Source organism: Grammomys surdaster, unplaced genomic scaffold (genome assembly GCF_004785775.1).
Source record: "Grammomys surdaster isolate TR1022 unplaced genomic scaffold, NIH_TR_1.0 126197, whole genome shotgun sequence".
In the NCBI taxonomy this organism is placed as follows: domain Eukaryota; kingdom Metazoa; phylum Chordata; class Mammalia; order Rodentia; family Muridae; genus Grammomys; species Grammomys surdaster.
In genome coordinates, this window is record NW_021621002.1 from 2,774,248 (window position 1) to 2,784,030 (window position 9,783).

The 9,783-nt window shown below is 43.6% G+C and overlaps 1 protein-coding gene across 1 annotated transcript in view; it reads left to right on the top strand.

The window, feature by feature from the left end:
* The first annotated feature begins 6,181 nt into the window (after window positions 1-6,181).
* The window catches only part of Scrn1 (secernin 1), a 59,325-nt gene continuing 55,723 nt past the window's right edge, over window positions 6,182-9,783 (top strand). Inside the window, exon 1 of the mRNA XM_028758397.1 lies at window positions 6,182-6,354. The gene's annotated coding sequence lies outside the window, so the exon portion shown is untranslated. The remainder of the gene's footprint in view (window positions 6,355-9,783) is intronic.

The following is a 9,783-nucleotide window of genomic DNA, read 5'->3' on the forward strand; positions in this document are numbered from 1 at the left end:
CGGTTATAGAACATTTTATTTCACAGCCTTGAAAACAAAGCCAAAAACATCTTCAGTTGCTTCCCACGTTTGCAGGTTCCCCCGACCTGAGCAAATACCAGTCCACTCTTTCTATGGATTTCAAACATTTCCATAATTCTTAAAATACAACCCTTTCTTTATATTCGAAGTAAGGCTAGATTATCTAATAAACACACTTGTGAGGGATCTCCGTTTTAAATTTTGTTTTAAAATAAGTGGTGTTTGAAATTTAAAGGTGAACTAGCTATGAATCCCAGCCCTAAGGAATAAATCAGTCTACATATTTGAGATGTCAGACTCTCTACATATATGCACTAGTGCCTGTGGTTCATGGGCAGAGAATGGATGAACAGTGAGAACCGGGATCTAGGATTGTATTCAGGGTAAAGGAACGAAAAGGAAAGTGAAGAGTAACAAGGAATCTAAAAACAAAGACGTTTGTATGACTGTGCATTACTCCCAGTTCTAAGAGAACCAGGTGACTCATCCAAGGTGATATTAAATGATACCAGTTTTTTCTTTAGGATTTTTTTTTTTTTTGGTTTTTGTAAAATTGAAGAGTACCCAAGCATGAATTGTTTTTCTAATATTAGAGAAACTTCATAACTCTCTCAATAAGAGAGTGATTGCCTAATCACTCAGAGCAAAAGGTAAGTGTTCTTTTAGTCAAGCCAAAATTCCTACAGCAGTTTAGACCAACTGTTTTGTTGTCTGAAGAAATGGAAAATATCTAAGAGTAATCTCCTTGCAAAGTGACTTTGTAGACGAGCAGTGGTAAAACTTCAGGCAGAAGATGTTCACACTGGAAAACACTTGGTACGCTTCAACTATCAAAAAATATCTTCAGGATTGGAGCACTGGCTCCGCAGGTAAGTGCATTGGCTGCTCTTCCACAGGATCTGGGTTTGAGTCTGAGCACTCACATGCCCATTCTAATCACCTTCGAACTCTCCAGTTCCAGGGAATCAGACACCCTTTTCTGACCTCCAAGAGCACCAGAGACTCACATGGTACACATAGATACATGAAGTTAAAACACACATACACATAAAATTAAAAAAATAGTTTCTAGTATCAGTAGAATATTAAAAACAAGTCTTATTTTTAAAATACATGTGGTAAAGGTGGACAATTTCTACACATAGAAATATAAAGCAATCGGCTGGGACATAGCTCAGTGGTAGAGTGCCTATATAGACTCTTTATATAGAGAGTGTCTACACACACACACACACACACACACACACACATACACACATACACATTTTATGTCAGCAAGGAAGGGTAAAACTCCAAATCTGATTTGACGTTTGACTGGGTTTTGATCATTAGAAGACCAGGTCTTAACAGCGTCCCTCCAAAATATCTGCACAGTTAGTTAAAACTGACGAATGACTCCTGTGGTGGTTTGAATAAGACATGTTTCCTATAGGTTCACGTATTTTAACACTTGGTTTCCAGTTGGTGGCGCTGTTTGGGAGGCTAGAACCTTGAGAAGCTAGGACCTTGCCTAAGGCAGTACATCACTGACTAAGTGCTAGCAAACAGTGTGGCTTGGATCTTGGAAACCTGACTGAGGCTGTGAAGTAATGAAGAAACGTTAGACACACTTGAGAAGTTGAGTCATGTGAGTTCTAAAAGACACACCTACTTCCACAACCAAGATCCTCAGTGTGTTTATTATGCTCCACACAGGAGACAGGTTAGCAGGTCTTGGTAGAAGGTCGTCTGTAGGTGAGCAATCTCGGACAATGAGCATCCGGGAAGAAGAAGCCACAGTTGCTAGCTGTTTGTTTACACGCTGCTCAGTCTTCTGTACATACAGGGCTTGAACGGGAGGAAGAAGCCTGACCCATATGGTGAGAGGCTTTGCCGATTCTCATGGGTCTGAGGCCTTAGACCCTGACATGGCCGAGACTGTGTCACCAGTACACTCAGGATTGAATGACATCAGTCACTCAGGAATTCTGCTCCTTGCAGGGGTGGGCTCTGAGAGTTTCTGGCTTCACCCTACTTCTCGTTTGTTCTCTCTGCTTCCTGTGCATGGATGAAGAAGTGGTCTCTCAGCTTCCTGTTCCAGTTGCCTGCTGCCATGCCTCCCTTGTCAATATGAAGTCTCCTCCTGAAACTCTTAAGGTCAAATAAACTCTTTCTTCCTTAAGTTGTCACTGGTCAAGGTGTTTTATCACAATGACAAAAAGAAACTGACAAAATTCCAAAAGGCGAAGCAGATAATACATGTGTTTTTAAACTAGGAGTACTTATAAGCTGTATTTTACTTAAAATTAATTATGAACTATTGATTAAAATATGTCCCTCTGCCCAATACAATTTACATCTAAAAAGGCTTGACGGACCATTTAGGTTGTAAATGTAACTAAAAATATAGTTTAACAGCAAACACTTTGTGTTGCCTTTCTTCGATGTGCACAGTAATTCTGTAAATTGCCTTAAGGGCATCCTAAAGGTCTGTTACTATGGTAACCTAAGCATGGTGCTAGGATGAAGATGGGTGGCTGATGAATCTTCACTGGTGCTGTTTTCTCTCATCTTTCCCTGGCTCCACTGTCAGCTCCTCCCTGTGAGCCCTCTAAGCATCCTCTCAGGGCAATTGTGAGGCTTTCTTGCCTGCGCATAAGTGCTGCCTTCACATTAAGTCGTCCAGCTCATCCCCGTGAGATTTGCAAAGTGACAGGTCTATTTTCCCCCCAAGGCTATTTATACCGAAAGGAAGCACTGAGCAGAAAAGACCCCTATACACATTGTGTTAAATGTGCTTCTAATTTGCCTGTTATTTCAGAGCCCTGAAAGTCATAGCATATTCTAGACAGGAAAATGTCAAGTTGTGAGGGATAACCTTTAAATAGTTTGGGTGTTCTTCATTTACAACCATTCCTTAAACTTGTTAATATTTCCTAATATACTGGGTCAATATACTTGTCTGTTTATAACCCTTGTGTTCCCTAAATAACACATACAATAAATATATATGCAGACAGACAGTCTTTGTCATCCGGCCTCACATCTGTGGATTCAATCAACAAGGGTAGAATATTCTGTTTGGTACCTTTCGTATCACCCATTCCTCTAATGTTGTGTTTTCTTTTAAACTCCTAAATATATTCATAATATTCTGGTGGTGGTTTTAAGGTACTTTATATGCTAATCCCATCATCTCTCAGTTTTAGTCAGTCTTGGTTGACTGGTACGTTTGTCTTCTCCTCGTCTTGTAACTTAGATGCTACACTTATTTTGTTTTGAGTTTTATCCCGGGGGTGCAGGACTTCACTCAGTTTTACAGTTGCATTATTCCTCTCTCTAAACCACACTGCATAAAGATGGTAAAAATATCCTCCTATCATTGGATGCAGAGATTCATAGCGTTAGATTTATACTCAGGACCCAGATTCATTCTCATTTTTATTTCTGCAAATGGAGAAGAAAATGTCACTTTCTTTTTCAGTCTATGAATATGAAGAAGCCCAGCACTGTTTTCATCATTCCCACTGAGTTACTTCACTGTTGTTAAAAAAAATAATAATAAAAATCAAGTGTGTGTACCGTGCAAGTCTATTTGGGCTGTATCCCTCCATGTATCTATCTTACACCAACACTCCATTCTCTTAGCTGGTGTAGCTTTATAGTGAGTCCTAAAATAAGGGCGCTTAAATCTTCCAACTTTGGTTTCTTTCAAAACTGTTCTGGGTGTTCATCCCAATAAATTTTAGAATCTGTTTGTCGGTTTCTACTTTTAAAATCTCCCCCGGTATTAAGTTAAATATATAGATGGTTTTGGAGAGAATTTCCATCAAGTTGAGTTTTCCAATTTATGAAAACATGTCTTCATTTATCTGTTACCTTCAGATTTTACCAGATTTTTATAGCGGGGAAGAGAGGTCATATGCAGGAACAGTTCAGATGTTTTGTTAGGATTGTACATTTTTCAGATTCCCAAATAATTTTATTTTCATCTTACTGATTATCAATAAAACAGAAGTGCACCTACAGCATTTCTCGGGGTGTGTGTGTGGCTGTTATGTCCACCCCCTGTGACATTATGTGAAGGCCAAAATCACCACTGTATCCCTACTTCTACTTTTTGGTTCTGGAAAAAGAAAGAAAAAAAATCTGTGCCTACTCCAGTGGAGTGAAGCAGGAATACAGTGCACTGATATTTACTAGCTCTGAGCATGCTGGGTAGACTATAATTGACCATGTAACAATTGTATGTCATTTAAGAGAATTTTCCCTTGCAGGCTCGCTCACAGAAGCCTTGTAATTTACACACAGCTAGACTCCACATGGCCGATAGAAGCCAATGATTAAACCCCTAACTGATAGTTCTAGTTTTTTTTTTTTTTATCTGTTGGACTGTTCTGTTCCCTTATTTCTATTTATGTGACTTGAACGGTAGCAGAGTCTGTCCTGTACAAAGCTAAGAACAAAAAGGTCTTACTGACGCTTAGTAAGTGCTACAGCAAGCACCATGGAATCAGCGTCTGTATGCAGACCTGGGAGATAACAGAGAGTTTAAAACAGCAGCTATCAAACTTCATTGCACAAGGAAAACCCAAAAATCTGATAGAAAGCAAGTTCCCCGGCCCCAGCTCTGGGGACTGACTTCAGAAGTTATGGGCAGGGCCCCAGGTTAAGCTCTTCAGGAGTTTCTAAAGTCATTAGCCAAAAGCATTAGGCTACACATTTCATTGTTTGCAGTAAATAAACAAAGCACCTTTTTGTTCTAAGTCTGAGCCAACGGTCTTTTCTGTAGAATCTATTGATGGCTCCTGACACATTCCCTCACCCTTCTCCCACTTTCTGTTCACTCACCTGACAAGCTACAAGTACACACAGATTTCAGAAACATGGTCAAAAAAAATGTCTCCTTTCTGGCAGCCACTCACCCAGCTCTCCTCCCTTGTGGAATCTCCTGTTACTATTTCTTATGGACCTTTCCAAAAGTAATCTAAGCATTTGCAAAGGGAAGTGCATATATTTTTTTCTACATACACACACACACACACACACACACACACACACACACACACTCTGTTCTGCACCTAACTTCTCCCCACTTTAGCCTTTTACTTGGTATAAGTTAGACGTCTTGGATCAGTACACAGGCAATGATCTCATCTTTAAAACATGCTGGATTGCATTCCATGGTATTTATAGGCTGAATTTTATTCGGTCTTTTAGTTTTTGAGACAAGGTGTTACTATGTAGCCTTAAGGGGCTAACCAGCAACTGGCCCTGGTACCTCAGCCTCCCTAATGGTGGGATTACAGGTGAGTACCACCACACTGTGAGGTTTAGTTCTAGTCACTACTGGCACAAATAAAATGGCCACCACAGACGCTCAGTTCACACCCGTATCCTTCCCTCTGTAGGATGAATTCCAAAAGTGTCATCAGGTGAAAGTCTATATATGCTCTTATCTTGAGAGATATTGCCAACACCTCCTTCCCTCGCATAGAGACTATCAAACTTTGATTTGTGTTCATCTAATAATTGGAAAATGCTTGTGAGTCTTCTGCTGCCAGCTGCTGCTACTGTCTTCCCGGTGGATTCTCATGGCCTTTTCTTATCGATCAATAAAAGGTAGATCGGGTCTCAGCCCCTGAAGCATTCATTGACAATAACCTTGAGGTGGGCATCACCCATCTCCCAATAAAAAGTTTATTAACCCTGGTATGGGATCTTGCCTTTGTTACTTACTTGCTGTGTGACCTTGGTCCACAAAGTGTGAATATGCTGCATACTCTGGTTTTTGAACATGATCGCAATCGGTTAACATTAGGGACCTACTTTGACACATGAATCAACCAAACGAAGAATGCATATCTCTGCAGGGAATTCTCGCCTAGGCGCCAAGGCTCAGATGAGCAACCAAACACCAGGGTCTGTAAAATGTTGCCTGGAGAAAGCTCGGCCTGGTTCCTTAAAGCTCTGGTTCTTCCCTTTGAGAGAGTTGCAACCAAGAAATAAAAATCTAAGAAGGGAACCACTTTCTGTTGAGTCCCGCCCCCTCTGCTGTTCTTGGGGGTTCCTGGTGCCCTCCCCTCCCAGGCGGGGCGGGCTCTGAGGCCTCAGCTGTCAAACACAGCCGAGTCCTGGGGCCCAGAGCACAGGGAAGCGGAGGGTGGGTCTGCGGTCGCGTGACCAAAGCAGCTGTTAGCAGGGGGCTGGAGAGCCTGGAGTCTGGGGAACCGGAGCGCCGGCAGTGTTCTGCGCTACTGACGCGGAGGCTGTAACCTAGCCGCCGCAGCGCCCCCAACTCCGCAGTCGCAGCATCAGCACCGCTGGACCCGGCTGGAGCCGGCTGCTTGGCAGGTGAGCCTCAGGCTATGCCGGGAGCTCCCGGCGCGGGCAGCTGCTCTTCCGCTGAGCAGTCACCACATTTCCCATTGCAATTCTAATGCCTCGTTGCCTCCCCTCCCGAGTGTGGACCAGGGAAAGGGAGATCAGAGATTAGGTGGCCTCGGTCCGGCCCGACTCAAGATCAGGGACTTCGGGGACGAAGCTACTGCAGCCTGGTTAGAACCTGCTCCTACTCTCCACCCTGCATCCTTCCTGCATCTCGCAGTCTTACAACCCGGTGCTGCTTTTCCTGGGCCCTGGGAAGTGTCTTTGAGCTTCCCCGGGTCCCTGAGCCTCCCCTGGCGGCTCCCGCGGTACCGGGCTCGCCTTGCCGCTAGCAGAGAGAGCCTGGCTCCTTTCGGAGTAATGCACCCATGGCGCCTGACCAGGCCGCTGTCCTTGGCCGCTGGGCGGAGTCCAGGGATGGATCTGTGGTCCTCCCCATGAGCCAGTGAGCTGGGACCAGATATTGCTTCGGCCCAGGCCTCAAACCTGCACATTGGAATAGGGGTGGGGACATGGCAGGTGTCTAGACCCTTGCTATCAGTACACCTCAGTTTACCTCTATCTCCTTGGATTTTTGGTTCTTGTTCTTGGTTTTTTTTTTGTTTGTTTTTTTGTTTTTGTTTTTTTTCTGTCCAGGCATAATTATTTAGCAACCACAGTGAGGTCTGCAGGTCGAAAGGGACGCTTGAATTTTAGAAAATCGATTAGAAGTTAGGAATAAAAATGTAATCACACCCATTTGCATTTAAGGCTACTTATTTTCTGTCTCCCAAGCTGACCTGGTAGGGTTCTGTTAACTAGAAGTGTATTTCTATGTAATTGTAACTTGTTAAGCGCTTCGTGTGTGTGTGTGTGTGTGTGTGTGTGTGTGTGTGTGTTTACTGTGCTTCATGCCTGCCTAAATCCTCATCACTTGCTGAGGAAACATATGCTAATTCAAAATGGCAGCATGAAAAAATCAGGCCAGGCAGAACCCTAGCAGACCACAGCCAACTGCAGCTGCCCCAAGACTTGAGCTGCGGAGAGAAACAGCAGGAGGAAAGGCTCTTCCGTGGATAGACAGGGAGCAGATAGGCAGGGAGCTTTCTTGGAGCTGGTTAAATCTGAGCGAAGCTGCAGTGCCTGGGGGAGCAAGTGGGAAGTTTGGGGAGCTACAGCTGTTTTCCCTAACTTGTCGAAAGCCGGTATAAAGCCTAAAAGAAACTCTGATTTGGTCTGATTTTCTTTAGACCCATTTAAAGTCAACTGTGCACAGCTTACATACTGTGTACCTACAAGTGGCTCTACAAAGGATGGGCGGACAGTGTAAACGCCCTCAGGGAACAGTGCACACGACCAGTCCATACAGGGGATGGCATTGGTAGGGCTGACTTAGCACTTCAGCACTCAGGCTCTAGGATTGCAAATTCTTGAAAGGTGACTCATTTCAGGATTTTTTTTTCTCTCTCATAAGGCCGCTTTTCTTTTCACTGCAGGGCTGCCAGCCATCTTGTCTTTTAGGAAAGAGGAAGTGCTCGGGGAGGCAGGTGCCTTGGGGATAATGAACTGAGAGGAAGCTGTCTCTGAGGGTTAGGTGTGGGGGAGCTGGAACTGAGCAAGCTTGCCACAGACAGCAGAGAGGCTACACTGCAGGGTGGCTGGACAACTAAGGTCATACCTATGGCTGCAGCTGAGGACGAGGACTCCTGTAGCTTTGTTCTTTAGAGTGCCACATGCCACCTTATCAAGTCTAAAGGGGAGAGCAGGTTTGCCCTGAATATCTGAGCAAAGGGAAGCAAACTGTAATGGATTTAAAAACTCAGGTGTTTAAGAGACTACACCCCCGCCCCGCTTCCCACAGGCCCATTTAACTGACTGCATGAAGGTGTTTGCCTTAGACTCAGCTCCCATTTTCTAGTGATGAAACCACATCTGTACATAAGAACCACAACTTCTGTTGTAAACAGATCTTTGAGATGGGAAATATATCCTCTGAAAAACTGGTAGCTTGTCTTGTATTTATGGACAACCCTTAGATAAATTTATCTTGCCAAGAAACAAAGTGGGCTAGGCGCCTTTTATGGAAAGATAAATGACAAGCCTGGTTTGAAATAACTCCAGAGCTGTTCAGAAGCTAGGTTTTTATATAACCTGAATTTTAGTTGAGAATCGGTGACCCCAGGTTGGCGAGAGCAGAGTTGGGGACTCTGAGTGGGTTAGTGTCCTGTTGGGTGGTGAGGGGATGGGAAATCCACGGTTCTGCCTTCACAGCCAGTTACCACAGAGAAGAGGGTAGCCAGGAGAACAGGAGCCAGGATGGAGAGAGATGCCATGGTGAAGGCAGATGCAGCTGTGGCATGTGCCACCTAAACCTGTTGTTGGCATTAGAACATGAATGTTGAAGAAACTGAAAACAGTAAGTTTTAAAAACGAGCAGCCCAAGTCCAGATCTGGTTTTAATCTCAGCTTTCAGGAGGCTGAAACAGTGGATCTCCATAAGTCTGAGGCCAGCTTGGTCTACACAGCGAGCTCCAGGACAGCCAGGGCTACATGGTGAGATTCAGTCTCCAAACAAGCAAACCAACAACTAACCTGGAAAGAAAAGACAAAGCACAGACTTGAGAGGGTAGTTCAGTAGCAGAGCTCTTGCCTAGTGTGTTCCAAGCCCTGGGTTCCTTCTCCATCGTTGCAATGACATACATACATACATACATACATACATACATACATACATACATGCATGAAGCTTGTGTTTGTTGGAGAACAATAAGGATAGAAGTAAGCAAATGTGATTTTTTTTAAAAAAAAAAACCTCACCATTTTTTGGTCCATGGAAGACACTGGCTCTGTGCCTTTTAAACATTTAAAATGTGGCCGGTCCAGAAGCAGATGCCTTGTGAGTGTCAAATTTGCACCGGATCTCAAAAATTGATGTTGAAAAGACTTTAAAATAAATTTAAGTAATTTTATATTGATAGGATATTGATGTAATATGATATATATATATATAATATATATTATATATTGAATCAAATAAAATATGTTATTAAAACGTTCACCAGTTTCTCTTTGCCTTTTAAAATGTAGTTACTGGACTTGTTTATATGGTTCATATATGTCTTGTATTATTGTTGGGCAGCGTTGGTCTGGGCCATTATCAGAAAGTGGAGACTGGCAAGAGGTTCTTGATACTGCTTGTAACACTGTAAAGAGATACAAGAAGGAGGAGGAGGAGGAGGAGGAGGAGGAGGAGGAGGAGGAGGAGGAGGAGGAGGAGGAGGAGGGGAGGAGGAAGATGGAGACTAAAATGAGTGAGTGGTTGATGATGCTGGATGAGAAGGGACTATGTGGTGGGCATGAACACCTCAATTAGGAGATTCTCTCTCTCTCTCTCTCTCTCTCTCTCTCTCTCTCTCT